The sequence below is a fragment of the Pleurodeles waltl genome, chromosome 11, assembly GCF_031143425.1.
Source record: "Pleurodeles waltl isolate 20211129_DDA chromosome 11, aPleWal1.hap1.20221129, whole genome shotgun sequence".
Classification (NCBI taxonomy): Eukaryota; Metazoa; Chordata; class Amphibia; order Caudata; family Salamandridae; genus Pleurodeles; species Pleurodeles waltl.
The window spans coordinates 343,965,008-343,989,221 of record NC_090450.1 but is presented as its reverse complement, the minus strand read 5'-3'; the positions used below and the strand labels follow the sequence as shown (position 1 = coordinate 343,989,221).

Here is a 24,214-nt window from a genome sequence, read left to right as displayed (position 1 = left end):
TTGAGGCTTTTAAAGAGGATGCCAACAGAGCTAACATTGCAACCTTTCATCAACACCAGGCCTCCCATGCCTTTTGAGGCAGAGGCCAGGGTTCAGGTTCTCAGCTTCCAGGCCCCCAAAGGCAGCATACTACCTAATCCCCTACCCATCCTACTGCTGCAAGAACATTTTTCCTCAGAGGTGCACAATAGCCCTGTAGAAAGTCTAATCACCTTTTACTTTCCTGAGTAGAGGAGCATCACATCCCACCAGTGGATGCTTCAAATTGTGTAGTGGTTACTCCCTGCCATTCCTGATGCCCACCAGCGACATGTCTCCAACACCCAACACCTCCGGGGAGACCACTTGTCTGTACTTCAAGAAGAGGTTCAAGCTCTCATGTACAAGAGTGTCATAGGGAGGGTGCCATAATTGGAGATCAGGACTAGTTGTTATTCCTGTTAGTTGCTGGTGCCAAAAAGACTGAAGCCTCTATCCTATTTTTGGCTTTGGGGCTCTGAACTTCTTCCTTCTGAATGACAAGTTCAAGATATTCACCCTGGCCCAGGTTCTGTCTGATCCGGATCCAGGACACTGAATGGTGGACACCTACTATCACATTGCATCTGCAGTCCCACAGATGCCACCTGCAGTTTCATTTAGGCCACAAGCACTTTCATTTCTCCCCTTCAGCCCTCACAGTGCATATTGGGTGATTACAAAAGTAATGGTCGATGCCGATAACTAAGGCTGTTGGGAATGCCAGTTTTCCCACATGTCGATGACTGGCTGTTGAATGCAGTCTCACTTCCGAGTTGTTAACCACCTTCAAATGTCCACCAATCTGTTAACATTGTTGAGTCTTTCCATTGTGCTGAAGCTACATTGGAATCCTACAGCTAGCCTAGCCTTTCTGGATGTTGTGCATTTCAGAGCTTCTCCTCCATCTCAATGAATCTAATATATACTGACAATGATTCCTATGTTTCATCCTTGGACCTGTGTTTCACTGAGAGGGACTTAGACTCCTTGGCCTCCTGCATCATTTTGGGCTCTGCAGTGGGATTTGAAGTTTCTGTGAGCTCCGTGGGCTCCGCACCAAAGAAGCCTGTGATGGTAAACTGAAATTTAATCGGCGGCAGAGCCCTCTCTTTACTCTGCCAAGAGCAAATAGTTGTGACTGATTCATTGTTGCTGAGTTTGGGTAGTCTTCTTGGAGAGATGAATATCAAATAACTTTGGCCTCGGGTGGAAGCCAATCTCCATATGAACTTGTTGGAGTTGTGGGCAATTTGCATGTCCTGAAAGTGTTCCTTCCACCTGTCAAATGGGGAAATAACTACAGGTTCTCACAGATTACACTACCGCCATGTGGTTCTGAAACAAACATGGCGGAGTAGGGTTGTGGGTCCTTAGCAAGGAAGCTTTATGCATTTTCAAATGACTGAATCATCAGAGCATCTCCCTGATTGTAACACAACTGGCAGGATCATTGAATGCCAGGGTGGACAAACTCAGCTGACGTTACAGAGCAGATCACAAGTGGAGGCTTTACTTGAAGGTGGCACAGGGAATCTTTAAGCAATGGAGAGAAACCTGTCTCGACCTTTTTGCCACTGCAGAGAATGTGCAGTGTCCAAACTTTTCTACATTGAAGTTTCCAAGGTGACTCTTGCTCAGAGATGTCTTGCATCTGGATTGTAATTCGAGACTCTTGTAAGCCACCTCTACTTTGTATACCCAGAGTTCTAAAGAAACCCAGGAATGGCCAGGCCTAAGCCATTTCAGTAGCCCCGGATTTGGTGAATACTGTGGACATCTGGCTATGAACATCTGTCCTCCTACCTGGTTTCCCTACCGAAAGGCCCTCCTCTTGCAGCAGCAGAGTATAGTCCTGCACCCAAGCCTACACGAACTACACTCCCATGTGTGAAAGGTGAGTAGTAGTAGATGCTGGCTTTCGATTATCCTCAAAAGTTATTAGTGTCTTTCTGGCAGCCAGGTATCCATCAACTGTTTATGCGCAATGCAAGTTGATGTTTGTTTGGTGGTGTTCCCTCATTCAGCTTTTACAGGCAAAGTTAGCTGGCATGCAGTTATTCTGTTTTTCTTTAGCCCAGCAGTGTCTGCTTTGGCATCAATTAAAGGCTATTTATTGGCCCTTTCGATCTTTAAAGGTCTACCTGATCAAACATGTCTTTACTAATCACCTTTTGCTGTGTTTCTTGCAAAAGCTGCTTCACATGCTACCTATAACTATTTGTGATGCCGCAATGGGACCTTGATTTTTGTTTGCACCATCCTTATTTTCATTTTGCTTTAAACAGTACATAGCTGTTCCCTACATCTCTTGACGCTGAAAACCACATTCTTCATTGTAATGACTTTCGCTTGTTGCGCGAGTGAACTTACATGACTGTCAGTACAATAGTTAAACACTGACTTCCACATAGCAAACTTATTCTTTTGGCAAAAGCTGCCTTTCTGCCCAAAGTGGTCACAGATTTCCACATAGGGCAATCATCATCCTCTCAGCTTTCTATACCTCGCCTCACTACTCCAAGGAGAAACAGCAACTCCATTGTCTCGTCCCAGAGAAGGCCCTGAGCTTCCAAATTCACCGCACCATGGAAGCCTGGCTAGACAAAAGCTCTTTGTGAACTTCTTTGTAGCGAAACGGAGCAAAGCCATATTGAAAAGGACCATCTGCAGATGAATTGTCTTGTGCATCAAGATCTGTTATGCCCTGGCCAAACGGCTGCCTCCGGAAAGCTTGCTTGCTCATTCTACCAGAGAGAAGGCTTCTAAAACTACACTGGTGCACATTTTGCCGGTTTTCATCAGCCAGGCTACTACGTGGGTGTCAGTCTTTATGTTCAGGGAGCACTACTGCCTGGATAGCCAAGTCCAGGGGAATGGTAATTTTGCACAGTTTGTCCTGCAGCATTTACTCCTCTGAGCCGTTCCACAGACTCACCACCTTAGAGGATTCTACTTTGGTATCTATTGACAAGGAGAGCAATCATCAGTTAGAAGTATTCTTCAGAAGAAAAAGTTAATTTCCTTCAATAAACTGTTTTTGGTGAGCACTCTTATCCAGTCGCCATTTCCTTTCAAACCAACCTCCTCATTCTGATCATTGAGTTCTGCGTCTAACACCACAGACCGATATGAGAAAGAAACTGATTTCAGTGTTTGGAGGTGGCAACTATGTAGTGCCCCAACATGACATTCAGGATGGGGCAGAGCGGGGCTTGGCGCAGAGCCACTTGTGAAGTGCAAGCGAATTGCTGAGGAATCTCCCTCCAGATCCAGTCTGGGCATTGAGCTATTCACAAGTTGAGAGATCTGCTGTTGGAGTTTCCACCAGTAAGAGTGTTATGGAGAGTAAGTAACTTTTTCAGCTGGGCCTTGGACTTCGGTGAACTGGACTGTGTCTACTGCTCGAGACCAGGTCACTGAAAACACCCAAGTGATTTGTGAGTGAGGAATGTGCTGTAAGTGTGTTGGATTTTTTCAAATTCCTATATTTACACACAAACACTGGGAATTGTATACTGGACATGCATAGACTTTTTTTCAATCTATTAAGTACAACGGCTGTCATATTAAAGTTAACTTTTATTCCTGCATACTTAGACTGTATTCCACTAGTCTCCTAAATAACAAGAGGGAGTGTGAAGATCCCACAATCCATCTCACTGGAAACCAACCCTGTTAGGCTAATCTTTGCCATAGGAGCAAAGTTAAAGAAATGCTAATGCCAAGAGAACTGTGATTAGATTTGAGGCAGAAAGTACTAGGACCTGTTAGTTTTATTTTTTTTTGTCCAGTGTTAACTCTTCCATTTAACCTACCTGCTATTTAGTATTTTTCCTTTTCTAATATAAAGCACTGATGGGACATAGAGACTGAGTGCCATTTAAAGTACCTAACTGAATTTGAGTTTCTGATTGATACTTCAGATTGCAGATTCCTCACCTTTATTATACTCCCAGATGCCCCAATGGGGTCCAGAGAAAGTTTACATAAGTGCTCCCCTGCAAAAGTAGGTGGTGCTGTGTGGGTCTGTGGGGAAACTGTACTGTTCCTAGAAGTGACAGGGTGAATCTGTAAAAAAAAAAAAACGCACTTCTGTAGTCCTTTCTTAACATGGTGTTTGATGCAGAAATTCCTACTTTGATAGTCTTCTGACTACTTCAAATTTTTTACGATGACAGTGCCTGAAGAGAGAATGCATGTACCAAAGACTACTGATTTAAAACTGCCTAGATTGCACAAAGTGGATGTCAGTCATGACCTTACCCTATCCTGCGATCCGAAGTCTGGTGAGAAGGGGAAATGGCGATTAGCTAAAGATCTTACCCTTCCACTGCCACTTGAGTCGGACCAGGCCTCCTCAGTTGACCCCAGGGTACTCCGAACTCCCTGGATTGACTCTGTAGAGAAAAGATGCTTACAATGGATCCAGGGTGCAAGGTTTTCTTTCTCTTCTGGCTCCCTACAAGTGTGCCTGTAGGTCCCACCGAGCTGCAGGGGCCCAAGACTTCCAAGATTTCCACCGGAGGGCCCATCCTGGACGCAGACTTCTCAAGATCCGTTACCTGGTCTGTATGGATGCTTGTTCATGCTTCCCCACTGGTACTAATGTCTGCACCAGTCCTTTCCATATTGGTACAGACTCTGCCAGTTCCAGATCCATTTTGGACGCTAGTCTCTGACTCTGATCTGACACTAGCTTGCTCCAGACAAATGTTTCGCCCTTATTTCATAGTTCAACCAATCACTATGTAGCCAGTCTTGGACTTACAATTGACTATTGTGGAAACAAAAGTTCATTTGATAACTTAAATTCTCCAACCAGGCCCATCTTCATCTGACCCATTCTTGTCATTCAATGACACTCTTACCGACATGTTGATGACAACATAGGCTAAGCCATGTTCTGGCCCTCCGGTTAGATGACCTGTAGTTAGGGGATGTAAGCCAGCCCCGGTGATCTGGATTTCAGTACTAAGCATCCTAATCATGATAGTTGAGGCTTGAGCAAGTTCGGTGATTCTGAATCCTTTTGCCACCATGAGTCAAAACAAATGTATGCTTTCAGAAAGACAGTGTTCTTCATAGCCAGCTTGACCTTTAAATTTCTCAATGCAGTATACCTTCTTGGTAGGTGCACCAGTACTTTGTAGAACATGACTTAAAAGATCTTAATGACTGTCCCTCCTTGACCCAAACGATGGAAGATGGTCTGGATACGACAAAGTATGCTCTGCGTGCTTCAGTGGACTCTACTCACTGTATATTTAAATCTATTGCTACCGGTAGTGTACATAAAAGCTACTTCTGGATCACTTGAGCTGTGGTTTCAGGAGATGTGTAGTCGTCCCTAATGGATATACCCTTACATGGGTCATGGTTGTTTGGAGAGAAAGCTGAATCAAAAGGGAAGACGCAAGGGCATTGTGATGAGTCCTTAACTTTCTAGGTCTCCCGGCATGGCACAATATCCTCGGCTAAATGTTGTCCGTTCCCAGTTTCATGAGCCATCAGTGATGCTACAGCAGACTGAAGCCTTCAAGAAGGCGATGCTAGTGTTTTTTTTTTTTTTTGGTGCTTTTCTGGTTCTCTCTGGTGCACCTTCATGCCCTAAGGAACTGCAGTGGCCCCCATTTGGGTTACTGCTGTTGGATCCGTTCTCTGCACGGTCTGACCTCTTGGGACCTGCCTCAGGTCCCATACTAACATCAGTATGGGTCCGGCCTCAGGCCCCATACTAACCAGCAGTACAGGCTTGTACCTCGGTGCTGCTCCGGAACAGGATCCAGTACTGGTCCTAATGTTAGACATCAAACCAGCTTTGGCTTGATCTCAAATGATGTGCTATTGGATTAAAAAAGTGCAGCTGTTCATCATGCACCTGTACTCTGACCCGGTACCTCTATCAGGAAGTACATGGTAACAGAGTCCTCATTATCTTTTCAACACTGATTCAGGACAAGGGACATTGCAGGATAATGATGGATGACTTTCTCCCTCTCCCTCACTACACAAATTGATGTCTTTTATATGGATTTTCTCAAAGCTGGTGGCATTTACACTTGAGGTAGGGCTCCGACTCTCCACTTGGTCCCCAACGTAAGCAACTGACTTTTGCAGTGGCAGTCCGGAGGGCAGCTAAGGTTCTTGATTTATAGCGTTCCTCAGTTGAGACTAAAATAATAGTCAGAAATTGTGCTGCCTGTTCCAGCTACTTCGGAGTCTTTGCTCCCTTTTAAAAAGACCCTTTCTGATGGATACAACTACCTGTGGATTCCTCACTCATTGAATTTTCCCCCTGCGCCAGCTTCCAACGGAAATTTTCTTCCTATCTTCTGCACGTCGACGAGGACGTCACAATTGCCCACGCGACGCCGTCTGACATCATACAGGCAATAAGAGGTCCGTGCCAACGTCAGTTCCCTTTTTTCCGTGCCTTCCAACGACGGTTATTCTTCGAGGGAGCTACTGTTTCTACTCTGCGTAGTTACAGTTACTGTTTCTTTCTTCGAGATGTCTCAGCGAAAGTGGGGATTTAAGCCCTGCAGGGAGTGCGGAGGCAATATGTCGGTGACAGACCCACATGTAGACTGCTTGTGGTGTCTCAACTCCGACCACGACGTGGAGAAATGTGACTCCTGTCAACGTATGAACCCAAAGGCGTTGAAGGAGCGCGAGGCGAAACTCTTTTTGGCAAAATCCAAAAAGAAGCGGCGGCATCGGTGGAAATCATCATCGCCTAAGTCCCACTGGCGTCACTGTGACTCCCGGCGCCGTCATGAATCTCGGCACCGGTTGAGTAAGGAGCGGTCACCCTCCAAGTCTCCTTTGGTTCGATGCCGAAAGACATGGGAGGTTAGTCCCACCATCACTCTTCAGCCGCAGACGCCTCCTGCTTCACCGGCCTCGCCGACTTCGCCTATGACTCCACCATCTGTTTTCGAGGTTCCTCAACATCAGGAGTTCTCACCTGCTTCTCAGACTCCGGGGCCGGCGCCGTTGTCACCTCGAGCTCAGGTTCCGCAGTATCCGGCTTTCCCGGCTCCAGGTGCTGACAGTTCCGCATTTTTAAATGCGATGTTTGCCATTTTCCAACAAATGGCTCTAGGTGGTGGACCGGCTGGTCCTTCGGGGCCATTGGCCTTTAATATGGGTGCTCCGGCTCCTTTACGTCTGGCACCTTTCATGCCCTTCCTTCCTTTGGGAGGTGCTGGTTTGGCGCTGGTACCTTTGGCGTTGACTTCACAGCCTGCGACGCCGAGTAGATCTGCTGTTCCGGCGCCGGAGAGTTCTTCTCCTGTTCATCCTTTGCCTTGATTGGCACCAAAGAAGTCCACGGCGCCGTTAGATCTGGCGTCAGATGGATCGGAGGATCGGCGTCAGGCATCGACCTCGGCTGACGCCCTGTCGACGCCGAGGATTGAAGCCAGACTTCATTCAAGGAGGCTTGCTCTTCGCCTCCTTGAGGAGCAAGAGTATCGGAAGCAGGCCCTGGAGGAAAGGGAGATTGAAGAACCTCTGGGAGATCTCCAGGGTTTGGATGCGGCAAGTGGTTTAGACACCTCTCCAGATTGGGACTTAACATCTCCTGGAGAATATACAGGGGAGGCTGCTTCTTTCCACTCTGTAATAAGAAAAGCAGATGACGTTTTAGACCTTCCCTTGCCGGTGTCTGAATCTAAACCCAATATATTGACGGAGGTGTTACATTCTGCTTCGACAGTTGCAGAGCCACTTTTGCCATTTAATGAGGCTCTGCTGGACCCAATTTTAGAGATATGGAAAAAGCCGGTGTCATCTTCGGCTGTTAATAAAACAGTGCCACGCAGATATAGTGTGGCTCCTGCGATCCAGGCTTTTTGTCTAGGCACTTGACACCAGAGAGCCTGGTTGTACAGGCTTCATGTTCATCTTGCACTGCCCCAGGCTCTTTTCCCGGGGTGCCTCCTGACAGGGACTCAAAAAAGATGGATCAGTCTTCCAAGAAAGCGTTTTCATCTTGTAGTATGGCTCTCAAGTCTACTAATGCCACATGCATTTTGGGCAGATACATCTACGCCCTTATGGAAGAGATAGTCATCCCATTCGGAGGAGTCTCAGGAGGTGTTGAACCTTGTTTCGGATGCTCAGGCTGCGGCAACCCAAGTAATCCAGTCAGGGCTGGGCACGACTGATTCTGTGGCCAGAGCTATGGGCACTACTGTTGCTACAAGGAGACAGGCCTGGCTTCATTCTTCTGGATTTTCATCTGATGTTCAGTCAGCCCTGCTGGATCTTCCCTTTGATGGGGATAAACTTTTTGGATCTAAGGTGGACTCAGCCCTTGAAAGATTTAAGGAGAGTAGGGCCACAGCGAAATCGTTAGGCTTGCAAGCCTCCTCTTCTGCTTCTTCTAGACTGTTACTAAGATTTAGGGGGTTTGGTTGTGGCTCATCCTCCTCCTTTCGGGGCAGATTTCAGCAGCAAGCCGCCACTGCCCTCCCCTATAGGTCATACAGGGGGAGGGGTAGGGTCCGAACCAGAGGAGCCGCCCAGCAGCACTCTGCCTCTTCCTCTTCCTCTGGAGGGGAGCAACACGGGAAGCAACCTTAGTCATCCACCAATTCCTTTACATACCACTCCTGTAGGGGGGAGGTTAATGAACTTTCTCCACATGTGGGAGGCAATAACATCGGACTCCTGGGTCACCAGTATTGTGGGGAAAGGCTATGCCCTTCCCTTTTGGGAGTTTCCACCCCCCATCCCGCCCGCCCATCCTACTCTTCAGAAAAGCACCTCCTGTTACTAGAACAGGAGGTTCTAGTCCTCCTTTCAAAGGGTGCAGTAGAGTTGGTTCCAGAGCAGGAGAGGGGTCAGGGTTGTTACTCAAGATACTTCCTGATCCCCAAGAAGGATGGTCGGTTGAGACCAATCCTGGACCTGAGGATTTTGAATTGGTACCTCAAACAGGAAAAGTTCAAGATGCTGACCCTAGCTCAGTGCTTTTGGCGTTGAACTAAGGAGATTGGATAGTGTCTGTTGACTTGCAGGATGCTTACTTTCATATCCTGATACTAAAGTTGCACAGGAAGTATCTCCGGTTTCTGGTGGGATCGCAGCACTATCAGTTTGCGGTCCTTCCGTTTGGTCTTACTTCAGCACCTCGAGTCTTCACAAAGGTGATGGCGGTGGTTGCAGCAAAGCTCAGAAGGGAGGGGATAGCAGTATTTCCTTACCTAGACGATTGGTTGATCAAAGCCAAGTCTCCGGAGCTTGGGCTGCGTCACCTGCTGTCGACAACCCAGTTGTTGTTCGATCTGGGTTTTTCGGTGAACGTGCCCAAATCTCACCTGGAGCCCTCTCAGCGCCTCCTGTTCATAGGGGCAGTACTGGACACAACATTGAATCGTGCCTTTCCTCCGCCTCGGCGGATTCAGGACATTCAGGCGCTGGTTCCAATGTTTCAAAGTGGAGCGGTCATTCCAGTCCTCAAGGTCCTTCGTCTGCTCGGTCTGTTCGCTTTTTGCATTCTGTTGGTCATGCATGCTCGCTGGCACATTAGGGCTCTTCAGTGGTGCCTTCGAAAGCAGTGGTCTAACCACAAAGGAGATCTCGAGGGATCGGTAAAGATCTCCAGAGACGCTGCAGTGGATCTAAGATGGTGGGTTGCGGACGGCAATCTTTCCCAAGGAAGGCCGTTCTTGCTGCCTCACCCAGTGACCACAGTGATAACGGATGCTTCCACTCTAGGGTGGGGAGCTCATCTGGGGGACCTGGAGGTCAAAGGCCGTTGGTCTACAGTAGATCAGATGTTTCACATAAATCTGTTGGAATTGCGGGCAATACGTCTGGCTCTCAAGGCCTTCTTCCCTTTGCGGTCAGTCGGTTCAAGTTCTGGCGGACAACACTACTGCGATGTGGTATATAAACAAGCAGGGAGGAGTAGGGTCGTACCTTCCCTGCAGAGAAGCTTTGCGGCTATGGTCCTGGGCAAGGGACCATCGGATTTGCTTGGTAGCGAACCATCTGGCCAAAGTTTTGAACGTGCGTGCGGACGATCTGTCGGCACTTATCGACCGATCACGAGTGGCGTCTTCATCCAGATCTAGTCCGGCGAATCTTCCAGATGTGGGGAATCCTGCGGGTAGATCTTCTTGCCACTTGGGAAAATACGCACTGCCCGTTGTTCTGCATCCTCCAGTATCTGGTGCAAGGAGCGTTGGGGGACGCTTTTCAGATATCCTGGTGCAACCAGTTGCTTTACGCGTTTCCCCCCATACCTTTGATTCCTCAGGTTCTGAGGAAAATTCGCCAAGACCGGGATCAAGTCATCTTAATAGCTCCGGATTGGCCAAGGAGGTTATGGTATTCGGATCTTCTCCAGCTCTCTCTGTGCCCCCCGTTCCGTCTCCCTCACAAGGCAGACCTCCTCTCGCAGTTGCAGGGGCAGGTTTTACACCCCCACCTCCAGAGCCTGCACCTTCATGCCTGGAGATTGAACGGGGCAACCTGAGTTCCTTTTTTCTCCCACCTGAGGTAGTGGATGTTATTTTATCGGCCAGGCGACACTCCACTAAATCTATCTACGCTAGCAGGTGGGCTAAATTTGTGAATTGGTGTGGAGAGAAGCAAATTGATCCCTTACGTGCCCACTTATCAGATATCTTGTCTTTTGTGTTGTCCCTGGCACAGAGGGTTTGTGCAGTTGCTACAGTTAAGGGCTATTTGTCGGCTCTGACAGCCTTTCTGTGTCTTCCAGACCAGCCTTCTTTATTTAAATGTCCTTTAGTATTGAGGTTTTTAAAAGGCCTCACTAATAAATTTCCTCCCACTCCTTTCCTTATGCCTCAGTGGGATTTGAACCTAGTCTTAACGTTTCTTATGGGCTCACCGTTTGAGCCGATGCATTCTTGCCCCATAAGGTTATTGGTGTTAAAGACTGTTTTCCTTGTTGCGACTACTTCTGCTAGAAGAGTGAGTGAGCTGCAGGCTCTTTCTGTTAAGCCCCCGTATACATCCTTCTATGGGGATAAGGTGGTGTTGAGGACCAAGGCTACTTTCTTGCCGAAGGTTGTTTCACCCTTCCCTATGGGTCAGACTATTACGCTCTCCTCTTTTTATCCTCCACCTCATCCTTCGAAAGAGGAAGAAAGACTACATCGTTTGGACCCGAGAAGAGCGATGAACTTCTTTGTAGACAGAACAAAGGGGTTTAGATTGGAGGATCAACTCTTCATCGGGTACGTGGGAAAGAGGAGAGGAAGGGCAGTCCACAAGAGAACACACTCCAGGCGGGTCATTATTTGCATTAAGCTGTGTTATTCTCTGGCAAAGAAAGAACCCCCTGATGGAATAAGAGCTCATTCCACCAGAGCGAAGTCGGCCTCTTCGGCCTTGGCTAGGGGTGTTCCTGTGGTTGACATCTGCAAGGCCACAACTTGGTCATCCCTCCACACTTTTGCAAAACATTATTGCTTGGATTCAGAGGTTAGGAGGAATGGCCATTTTGCACGGTCAGTGCTGCAGGATTTCTTGGTTTGACCATTCAGGCACCCTCCACAGAGTGCGGTACTGCTTTGGGACTCTATTCAATGAGTTAGTTGTATCCATCAGAAGAACGAGTTACTTACCTTCGGTAACGCCTTTTCTGGTGGATACACTAGCTACCTGTGGATTCCTCACGGTCCCACTCGCCTCCCCGTTGCCTGTCTGGTCTTACCAAGTTATCCTTGGGTGAGCTCCTGCTGGTATTTTATTCTTTTCATATGTATATGCGTGTATATTTATGCATATATTAACATTAAAAAAAAAAAAAAAAATTAAATTTGGTGAAGATGCTATACATAGTCTATATGTATATATTTTTGCGTATTTCTATATTTGAGCTGATGTTTTATCTATTTGATTTAATTAAATATTGTGTATGTATATATTTTGCTGGTATTTGTCTGTTCGACTCGGAGGCACGTAAAAAATGTTGGTACTGACGTCGGCAAGGACCTCTTATTTGCCTGTTTGACGTCAGATGGCGTCGCGTGGGCAATTGTGACGTCCTCGTCGACGTGCAGAAGCTAGGAAGAAAATTTCCTTCGGAAGCTGGCGCAGGGGGGAAATTCAATGAGTGAGGAATCCACAGGTAGCTAGTGTATCCACCAGAAAAGGCGTTACCGAAGGTAAGTAACTCGTTCTTCTAATACCTTGATGGCCCCATGGTCAAAGCCCTCTTCTTGTCCAGCATTAAATAAGCAGGTGGGCAGGCATCGCAGGCTGGCGCCTAGTGTTTCCAATTTCCTAACATTCTACTCCAAGGAGCCCTGTGGTTCATGCCTCGGCTAGTAAAGTGAATTCCCAGTCCATTCCTCGCAACTGCTCCTGATAGGGAATCCAAAAAGACTGAGGCATTTGTCAAACGTATCTTTTCCTCCCTCAGTCTCGCATTATGGTTGGTTAATGCTGCCTGTTTTTAATGGGTGGTTGGACTCTTGATCTCTTAGGTATGGCTTGCAAGATATTACCGTCAGTCCTTGAAGATCTTGAGTGCTTGAAAGATTATCTTAGTCCGGACTGACTGGGCCCCCCAATTCAACTTAATCCCCCAAAATAGGACCAAGATAGTTGAGTGCCCAAAGCTCCCCTCCTGAGCACTTACCTGCTCTTACAGCTACCACTGTTGGAAGATATGCTGTCTAAATAGTAGGGCACATTTCATCACTTGAGTCTTGGCACCCTGGATTTGTGAATGCCGAGTGCACTTGACTTGTTGACTGAGGTAGGTGGGATTGTCCTTACACCCAGATGCCTGGGTGTGACACACCATCCCTCTTCAGCAAAACCATTGGTTGCATTACTGCTTTTCTTACATTTGCCCAGCATGGCCTTGCAGTGGACACTGTGAAATACAGTTTATTAGCCTTTCCAGCTTTTTTGTCTTGGGTGCTTCCGGTTTGTTGACCCCTGCCAAGCAGTTTCCACTCGAATTGAGAAAGCTAATTGACTGCGCAGAGAGGGCTGGTGTGTAGGCAGATACAACCTTCCTGACCGGTACAGCAGTTAACCCAGTCCTTTCGAGGCTGTGGGTTTGGTAAGAAGCACAGCCAACAGGTGCATCAGTCCTCCTAATCCTATTCCTCTGCTGCAACTGTCGCCAAACTACTTTAATTTGTCCTTAGCTGTGCGTGCCCAGCTAGTACAGAGGCAAAATTCCTCATTGCCTCCCGTGATGGTAAACCATTACATTTGACGATGGGTCTTTTCAAGAGTTCAACATGGGTATGCCCCCTTTCGTTTTTCCCCACCAGGTATTCCTCCCACTTCAGAGTGAATTTTAGAGGAGCACCTATCCACTCTGTTATTGCAGGATGTGTAAGTGTTAGACTCCAAGAGTGCTGTTGAGAGGGTACAGGACTTGGAAATAGTCGTGTTGTTACTCTTGCTCTTTTTCTTGTGTTGAAGAGGGGAAGGGGGAGTCTCAGGCTTATTTGGGTGTTTAACCTCTAAATGCTTTCCTGTGGATTAAATAACTCAAAATGGTCATGCAGCCCAGAGCCTGTCTTCCTTGTACCCAGATGACAGGATTGTGTCCTTGGACCTGCTGGTTTTGTATATTCATATACCCACGCTACAGTCCTTTAGTAGCCAGGCGCATTATCAGTTTGCCATGCTCTCCTTCAGCTTCACCAGCACCCCTCAAGTGTTCATGCAAGTGTTAGTTGCTGCTCACCTTAAGCCATGGAATCTAAAGTTCCAGTTTGCCCAGTATCAAGGAAATCTGACAGATGACATCCAGATCTTAGAAAATGCGGGTCAAGATAAGCCTTGCTGGCTCCTCAAATGGAGTTTGTCCAGCAGGAGGCCCTTCTCCCTTTCCCATCCATCAGACTGTGGTGATAGATGCATGCCTACTGGTGTATGAAGGTCATCTGGGGGAGATGGAGATCATAGCAATCTGGTCTACCGAAGCAGAAGTCCTTCTGCCCATTCATCAAGTGGAGGTCTTTTCTCTCAGACAAAACCACGGTCCTGTGGTAGTGCATTAAGCAGGGTGGAGCGAGTTCCTGTGCCTGGAGGCCCTTCGCCTTTGGAGTTGGTTGGGTCACTAGGACATTTCCCTGCCTGGGAACCACCTGGCAGGGTCCCTGAATGACAGAGTGGATGAACTATGCAGAGGCAGTGCCTGACAGATTAAGAGTGTTGTCTACATCGTGGTGGTGCAGTGCATCATTCAGCATTGGGGCGATCCTTAGCTAGATCTTTTATCGACCGTTGAGAACTTAGTGTTGAAGCTTGTGGAGTGTTGGAGCCTGTGAAAGAACATTTGTTAGGAGATTGTGTTATAGCTGGAGTGGAATATGGCACTCCTGTACGTCTTCCTGTTATGCCCATCATTCTGAAAGATCAGGAACAACTGAAACCATAGTAGATCCAGATTGAGCTACAAGTGTGTGGTGCAAAAAACGGCTGAAGCGTGATCATCTGTCCTCTAATCAGGCTACCACTTCACATGGTTCTTTTGTTGTAGCAGGACAGGTTCTCCACCCATATCTGCGCTTTTCTACACCCAAACGTAAGGAGAGTTAGCAGTGAAAACTGACTGTTTGAACTGGTTCCTGAAGTGGTAGATGTCACCCTTACCACCTGGTGTCCTTCCCCAAAATCCATGATGCCGAAAGTTGGGACAAATTTGTGAACTAAATTCAAGCTTTACATGCAGAGCTGTCTGATATTCTTTAGTATGTTTTATGTTTAGCCCGTCAAGGCCTTTCAGTGGTTACTATTAAGTTATGTTATTTGTCTGGCCTTTCTACTGTTAGCAGATCAACTGGCCTTCTTTAAGTCACCTATTTTGATTACATTTAATAAAGGGTTGATTCCCATGTTCATCTGAAGTTGTTTGTGATATCACAATGGGATGTAATGTTCATGTGTATGCCCTTCAAGCTGATGCATGATGTCTTGCTGCGTCTCATGACTTTGTCTTCATCATTACAGTAACGTCAGCTTGTCGCATGAGTACATTTTGGGCACTTTTAGTGCAACTGCCCTACACCACCTTCTTCCCTGGCACATTGGTGCTGAGGACTCAGCCAACATTCTTGTCAAAAGTAGTGACTCACTTTCACGTTGGCAAAACCATTACTCTACCTGTGTTCTTTGCTCTCTTACCCCCTCGAAAGAAGAGAGGCTCTTCTGGCTGTACTCCAAAAAAGACTGAGCTTTTACATTGATCATACCAGGGAACACCTTGTGGACTATTAACTTTTTGTGGGGTACTTGGGGACCGCAAAAGGGAAGGCTGTGCAGAAGTGAACCCTGTTAAGGTGGATAACCCTCTAAATTAAGATCTGCTCTGCACTGGCCAAGCAGCAGCCTGTAGACTGTCTGAGATACCATTCCACAAGGGCTGATTTCTGCATTGGTTTGTGGAGTTACTTGTCTATGATGTCTTTCAGGCATCAACGTGGGTGTCATTGTATACATTTATAAGGCATCACTGACTTGATGGTCAGGCCCGGTGGGAAGGACATACATGCCCGCTTGGTCCTGCAGAGCTTTTTTTGTCCGAGTCCACTTTCCAGTCCTTCCACCTGGGGAGGTACTATTTTTGGTATCTATTCTAAGATGAGGAAGCTACAGTTGGAAGTATCCATCAGAAGTACTTTACCTTCGATAACACTCTGTTCGAGGCATGTGTGGCTGTAGATACACATGCTTTGCATGCTCCTGCCATCTAGTGTTGGGTCCAGATGTGTACATGTTGTTTTTCTTCGAAAAAGTATTTAGAGTCACGAGATCTAGTGACTCCTCCTCTTGGTGATAGTGCGCATGGGCTTTTACTCAATTGTTAGATTGTTTTCTTTTCGCCATCCAGTTTGGATGTGTCTTTGCTCCGTTGCGGTCTGTCACTGTTTGCTTTTGGTTCGCATATCCCATCATTTCAGCGGTATTGATTTTTGATTGTGTTCTTAATCTGCATACAGAGTCTTGTCTACAGCGCTTCAGTTCTTATCGACTGCAGTCCTGCTAGGGCCTTGCCCTTTTCGGAGCCTCCTTTGGACTCCATCACCCCCTTTTGAGAATGCGTGACTGGTGATTGAAAGAACACCTTTCCATTTCTGCTGACGTTGCCACACAAAATATTCTCGCACCGACTAACACTTCGTCGGCAACCAGTTTTTGTGGTCTTAGTACAGAGAAGTGGATTGTGACGCTTGTAAATCATTCCACTTAAAAAAGACTATTCGAGACAGCCGAACGTGTCCCCTTGAGATGTTGCATAGGACCTTCGATGACACTTCAGACATCTTGACTGTAGAAAACACCTAAAAAGAAGAAAGTCACCCTTAACAATCTGCCACAAAGTGGCTTTTTCTATTGAGGGCAGTTCTGGTTATGACTGAGAGATCGACCAGAAATGGAGAACGTGACGCCTGCTCAGCAAGCTCTGATTATGTTCTCGCTCACCCCATACATCTCCCAGATACCACCAACATACGCTCAGCTCCTCTGAATCCACATTCCAAGGCCCTTGGTTCACCATTGCCTTCCGCCCGTGGTCAGCACCATCCAGCTTGTTTGTACAAACCGCCCTCTGGCACATCCCTGAAACCTCCATCAAAGCCTTCGACACGGAGTACTTCGGTCCCCGACCGTCCCTTGGCGCCTACTCAATCATCTATGCCGAGCCACCCATCAATCTCCACCATCTTGAAGCTAAGCTGAACTTCAAGGCTGGAGCTGCAATCCAGTTTAAAGGTGAAATCTTCAGAGCTGAGTTCTTTAAAGCCAACATCCAAGCCATATTTCGAAACATCTGTGGAACGAATCCTGCTTAGGCTTCAGGAACATCTGGACGTTCGGGCAAAAACAAATTCATATCCAACCACACACTGAATGTGTACTGGCAAAGGCTTCTATTCTGACACCATCTCCTCCACTTAAAAGTAAACTCACCTTTCTAGAGGGTTTTGACATGTCAGTTCCTTCCAAGCAGAGGAAAAGAGTGGACAAGGCTATTAGCCCTTAACCCCTTCCACCTGTCTCACCACCTCTGCCTCCACCACTTACATCACCTCCTCTACCACCAGCATCACCTTGTCCATCTTATGTTGGACAAGATCCATTACACTTCACCACGGGGGTCTCCTCAGTCAGACACTGCTGGGTATAGTAGGACACAAGACACATTTAGAACGCCACACCAGATGCCCCCTGGGATGCATCTGAATCTGATCCTCCCTCAAATACAGATCTAGACCTTTACCCTGCATGCCCTTTTCCTCCTGATGATGCCACCTCTTATCAGGAAGTAATAGCAAGGTATGCTGAATTCTACAATGTGGAATTACATAAGTAACCTCTAAATGAGGACCCCCTCTTTGAGCCATTTTCCACCACTCATAGAGCTGCAAAACAGCTCCGTATTCTAAAAGGCATTCAATACTAGACACTGCTGATAAATTTAAAAAACCCATAAGAGCTGCGGTCATTACACTCAGAGTTGACAAATACAGACCCTCACCATCAGATCCCAGATACATTAGGGGCCATTTGCCGTTGATTTCCCTTGTTGCCACCACTGCCCGCAAATGTGCCAACTCTCAGGCAAGTGAGGAATACCCTCTTTCCTGACCAAGAGAGTTAAAGAATTGATACTGTGTGGAGGAGAGTTGCTGCTCAAGCTGTCAATCATTGGCACATTAACAAATCTCAGGGCCTACTGGCGAGCTATGATTCTGCCCATTGGGGTGAAATGGAGGATCTCTGCCAATATCTCCCAGATGAGCACAGTAAGCAAGGCCAAGCTGGTGGTAGAGGGGAAACTAATATCCAAGACCTTCATATGATGTGCTCTAGATGCTGCTGACTCTGCTTCTTCGGGAATTAACACCAGCATATAACTAAGGAGCAGTGCTTGGCTTAGAATCTCTAGTTTTAAACCAGAGGTACAACAGCACATGCCAAATATGCCTTTTGATAAAGAGCTTCTCTTTGAGCCTCATAGACCTCACACTTGAAAAAATAAAAAAAGACACTCGGACGTTAGGTAACGGCACCTTTTGCCATCCCAGATATCGTGGGGGATCAAAAAACACCTCCTCAGACGCTTCCACTTGATAACTAAAACAGCAAGGCCAAACCACATCCCTAACAGGCTACTATTGTGACTCCTACAGATGCAATAACAGTAAAGGAAGCTGTAATGGTGCCTATTCACATGGAGCACCCTCCACTGAGTACCCTCTCCTATCCCCCTGATCACATAACACTTGTTGGGCTGACTACAGGATTTACTCCCCACCTTGCAAGAAATTACATCAGACCGATTGGTGTCAGCCATTATCCAATATGGCTATTGTCTGGAGCTCACTACCACTCCTCCCATCATTCCATCTTGTACTCATAGGTCATCACCGGAACATCATACATTGCTCAAACAAGAAGTACAAACTCTTCTCAAAGGAGCTATAGAAATTGTCCTTCCTCAAAACCAGGACTCTGGGGTATACTCTCTGTACTTCTTAATACCCCCCCAAAAAAAAAAAGTGTCTCTACTACCAGTCCTAGATCTCCGACTACTAAACAAGTCCATCCAATCAGAGCACTTTCACATGGTCACCTTCAAGATGTGATTCCACTTTCGCAAAAGGGTGACTGTGGCCACTCTAAACCAAAAGGACGCCTACTTTTTCATACTGATTCATCCAGCTGATTGCAAATATTTCAGGTTTGTGGTGGGTAGCAAGCACTATCAATTCAAGGTCCTTCCTTGTGGGGTGACTACTGCACCTAAAGATTTCACAACAATCTGCTGGAAGGGTAGACTTTTCTAGACCCTGTTCCCCCAACTCACTGTCACTACTGATGTATATGTCACAGGATGGGGTGCACATCTGAAGGATCTTACAATACAGGGTATATGAGACAACAAATACCGTGGTTTCCACATCAACTACCTAGAGCTTCAAGCTGTTCACCTAGCCTTGAAAGCATGCCTTCCTCACCTCAATCACAATGTTATCCTATTCCAGATGGACAACATGACTGCCATGTACTATTTTAAAAAAACAGGGGGGGGGGGGACACGGTCTCCACAATTATCCAGTCTGTCACAGATCATTTAGAAATGGGCACTATATTGCAACTTTCATCTGCTGGCAGAATATCTCCCAGGCACAGACAACAACTTTGTAGACCTCCTCAGCAGGATGCAGTAGCAAATCCACAGATGAGAACTCTACCCGAAAGTCCTCTTCCCATACTTCCACAGGTAGACATTTTTGTAACTGCAGAAAACGCAAAATACCCAAACATCGCCTCCAGGTTCCCACACTCCCTACCCAAGGGAAACACATTCTGGTTGAGTTATTCAGGGTATTTTCCTACGCTTTTCCTCCTCTCCCTCGCCTTCCATTTCTGGTTAGGCACCTAAGGCAAATATCTAACCATGATTCTCATATCTTCCACTTGCGCTTGCCAACCCTGGTACACAACAGTCCTAGATCTTTCTAAAGTTCCACACGAAAAGCTCCCCAAGAGGCCTGACCTTCTCACTCAGAACCATGGAGAAATCAGGCAACCAGATCCTGAAGCTCTCAGCTTGGCGATTTAGCTCCTGAGGTCATAGAATTTAGTTACCTTATTTTGCCACCGGAATATATGACCATGCTTTGGGAAGCCAGTAGACCTACTTTTAGAGCTTGCTATGCGGCAAAATGGAAAAGATGTATTTACTACTATAATACACAACACATCGACCCTTTCAGAGCCATTATAGAAGAGATTGTCTGCTACTTGCTTCATCTACAAAAAGCTGGCTCAGTATTCACATCTATCAGATTACATCTTACTGCAATTACTGCTTATGTACATATTAGACAGCATGTCTCTTTATTCAACATACCAGTCATCAAAGCCTTCTTGAAAGGGCTCAAAGGTTATGCCATCATGAGTTCCACCTGTACTCTCATGGAATCCTAATGCTGTCCTTACACGCCTTATGGGCCCAACATTTGAACCACTGCATATATGCCCCCTTAAATTCCTTTCTTGCAAAGTGGCATTCTTAGTCACTATCACCTCACTTTGACGTGTTAGTGAGCTCCAGGCTTTAACCTTGGAAGAACCTTTCTTCAAGATACATAGAGGCAGGGTAGTTCTATGCACAAACCGTACATTTCTACCTAAAGTTGTCTCTCATTTTCATGTCAATCAATTGAGTTTCCAGTTTTTTTCCCCACAACCAGATTCAGTTGCGGAGATGGCTCTCAATACATTCAACGTTAAAAGGGTCCTTATGTTCTACATTGATAAAACTAAATCTTTAAGAAAAACTAAGCAACTTTCTGTTGCTTTTTCACCTCCCCAAATACCGAATTCAATATACGAATCAGCTATAGCCAGATAATAGTAAAATGCATTCAAACACATTATGCTAAATCCAAAAGAACTTTACCTACTCCTTCTAGACCACACTCTGCTAGTAGGAAGGGAGCATCCATGGCAAACATTCCAATAGCTGACATTTGTAAGTTAGCTACATGGTGTACACCACATATCTTCACCAAACATTATTGTGTGGATGTTTTAGCACACCAACAAGCCAACGTTGGCCAGGCTGTGTTACATAACCTTTTTCTAACAACTGCAACACCAACAGGTTGGCCACTGCTTCTGAGGCGGACTGCTTTACAGTCTGTGCAAAGCATGTGTACCTACAGCCACACATGCCTTGAATGGAATATGTTACCTACAAATGCAAATCCACGGCACTCATGTAAGTAATAGACGTTCGTGTCCGTGTTTTAAATTATATAACATGTTCTTCTTGTAATCTGAATTCACTCAATCCAAATGTAGTCAATAGTCAGCAGCTTGAATCCATTCTTTTGTTTATTATTTGGGATTGTTCTCCTTGTCAGTGGTTAAAAAACAAACTGCCAACAGCCAACACGTGTTACGTCATGTGAAGGGTATTCACACTGACTTCCTCAGGGCTTGGAAACTTCATTCCGGCATGTTAATGATCCCAACATATAAGACTTATATTCTGATCAAACTCCTTGCAGAAATGCTTTCCCGGTCATTTTAAACAGTAATTTCCGAAATGATGGTGGTCCCAACAGCTAGGAAAATATTCAGAACCGAGCTCTACACAGATCTGTCAAAGATTGATTTTTAAAAGTGGATGATTATTCTTGGACTTTCTTGTCCTAACACCTCACAACAATTTTATCTCTAATAAGCTGCATAGCGAGTTCTCCAAATCCACAGTCCGCGGCTAACATTCTCAGAACTGCTGCATATGTCGATTGACAAGTCTTAGTGCTGCTCACGTGTGAAAAATGTATCTCTCTTCACAATTGAACTAGGTTAAGTGTCAAATTATTTTTCACATTTTTGTATGGCCTCCTGACACTCATTTAATTCAACTCCTTTCTCAGACCGATCATGTTCTATGGGCGGTGAATGCTCATAAATAGTCTATCCTCAAATCCTAAATTATGCTCTAATAAAAAGCTTTTCCTTTCAGGAGAATATCTGTTTCCTCTAAATGCCCCCAAATACTTCGTAAAAGCCCTGAACCATGTTTTCCACTTAATGAGAGGCTCGCCGGTTGTCTGTAAAAACTGTGGAAGTGTATTTACTCTCTACAAAGCAGCCATTGCCTGTATGTTGAAAAAAATGTAATAATGAAAAAAATGCAAGGCTGTTAATTTACCTAAGAACTACACAAAACGGAATGATTAAACTTTTGATGTGTAACAGTTGACATTACTGCTCAACATGTGTGTTCAGGTTTGACAATGTTTTATGGGGAATAAATGTTTTCCCTTATATGTATATTGGTTATTTGAAGAAAAGTGTGCGCATCACTGAAACGCACAACACCCTGATGTGCTTGCTTGAAGAACGCATGATACACATTTGAGACCTTGAATACTTGACTGATATTAAAATCTTGTCTGAGATAGTGTGCGTATCATTGAAACGCACAATGCAACTTCTGCCTGAAATGTACTGCTCTGATAAATGGCCGAGGTCTTACCTAAACCAAAACAGTATGTGCGTCACTGTGCGCTAGTTAGAAACACGGAGACCGCACCTGTGCAGTTCTGATTAGTGTGTGCGTCACTGTGGGTCGCGCCACTGTTGAGATCCTCTTCCTGGTCTCTCTTAGTGTGCTCATCACTGTGTGCACTGGTGAAAGTCACAGTGACGTCGGGCTCCTTTGTATTGCGTCACGCGCAGCTCCCAGTGTTAAATGGGTCACACACAGAGTACATTGCGTACCACCACCTGTATTCTTTTGGTTGCACGCAGCATCTACGCCCTTGTGCACCGCTCTGCTCGCGCTGAACCAACGGCACCTGTTGTGATGACAAATGCCCCTTCACGCATTATTAATTATGGTGAATGTTGCGCATTTTCCAGTGTTAAAATGTGTTGCACACATCCATTATTTTGAACAGCATGTCCACAAATGTATTAAAACTAAAATCAACACGCTTGTGTGCCAGTAGTCAGACGTTTCTCTGTGCCACAAACACACCGGTTTTACATGTATTTCAATTTTACATGTAACTCCTTTCAGCAGTTATCCTGATCCTCTGTGACATGCATCTCAAAAGTCATGCCACAGCTCAACAGTCATGTACTCATGAAACCGGCATCCATCAACGTAGTATGTTTGTCCAGATACCACACTGCTTACGTGGTTTGGTCCGTTCAGCTCATTGGCAAACTTGTGGAAGTCTAATGTGCCGAACGATCACACAGAATGTACTGCATTCAGGAGGTAATCTTTATTCACGTCTTCATGTTAGCAATATCAGGAATAACTGTCACTTATTCAATCATTAACATTCCACCTAGGGAGATGGAATGTAGAACCCTCCTTTGATATACTTAAGATTTGCTAAACTGCAATAGATCACCACATTCTGGTAATCCCGTCTTCAACCTGGGATTATTATATGGGGAGTCGCATGCTGTTAGAAGTACCCGTCAGAAGAAAAAGAAAGATACTTTGAAGATGTTTTTTCTGGTGGATACTCTAACCTCTGACGACTCACTTCCTTTCCTTGGCTTCATTGAGTGGACTCCTGAACATCATTATAAATTCCAAGGTAGATTTTAGCATACTGTCACCTGCAATTTGCTTCAAATACTCTGCATCTGAGGCTGCTCAGGCGACTAGGTGAAGAAACTGATGTCCGAGCGCAAGAGAGACAATTAGATGCAGTTCTTCTCCATCTCTTTCGGAATATTAGAGTCACAGTATCGTCACACTGCACCACCTTCCTATTTACTGGAAAGTTTCTCCTGAACAGTCAGACATCTGGCAGTATCATCGGATGCACTGCTGCCTCTATTTTATATCTTCCTTTGGACATGGGTAGGTTTTGTTTGCGTTTTCAGAAATGTGGAATTTTATTAACTATTTACTTGTCCTAGGGACTGGATGAAAAAGGGAAAAAATGGTCTTGTTTAGTACGAAGCATCGGGGTAACTAATTGTCGCAGGGTACCTATGTCATAGCTTTGATTGCATTCATCTAGACTGCACCATATTTTTGCTGGTCAACAACTGGTTCCAAACAGTATACTGCTCTTTAAGCCCTTACAACATCAGGATCCTTGAAAAAGCCTCATATTGGATTTCTGACCCTTAATAGTTTTCTCAACAGAGTATTGCAGAAGATTTCGCGATAATGGAAGCTGTAGGGTGATTGTCTTTATATAATCATGAATTATCAACTTGGAGTCTTGGAAAAAGACAACAAACATTGGCAAAGCCAATAGGTTTCTCCTTTGTTTTTTCTTTTTATCTGACTGGATTTCAAATTATTAGAAAAATGTTATTAAAGTTTGTTTTAAATTTGATAAACCGTTGGTAGTTTGTTGTGATGCATGTTGAATTATTAAACAACATAAACAACTAACAGTTTATCAAATGTAAAATAAACATTATTATAAATTGTTTCTAATACTTTATAACCCATTTAGATAGAAGGAAGAATCAAAGTCAAAACCTATTGGCATGATGGCATGCAGCGAGGAAGAAAGAAGACGGCAGTCGAGAAAGAATCCAGAAGTCAGCATGCTTTGAAAAAGGACGAGAGAAGATGGCATGCGGTGAAGAAAGAAGACTGCATGCTGTAAAGAAGAAAGAAGACTGCAGTGAAGAAAAAAGACAGAAGACGGTATGCAGCGAAGAA

General features: G+C 45.5%; 1 protein-coding gene across 6 annotated transcripts in view; it reads left to right on the top strand.

The window, feature by feature from the left end:
- SEPTIN2 (septin 2) overlaps nucleotides 1–24,214 on the top strand; it is an 877,282-nt gene that overhangs the window by 424,948 nt on the left and 428,120 nt on the right. The gene's annotated exons all lie outside the window — the stretch shown is intronic.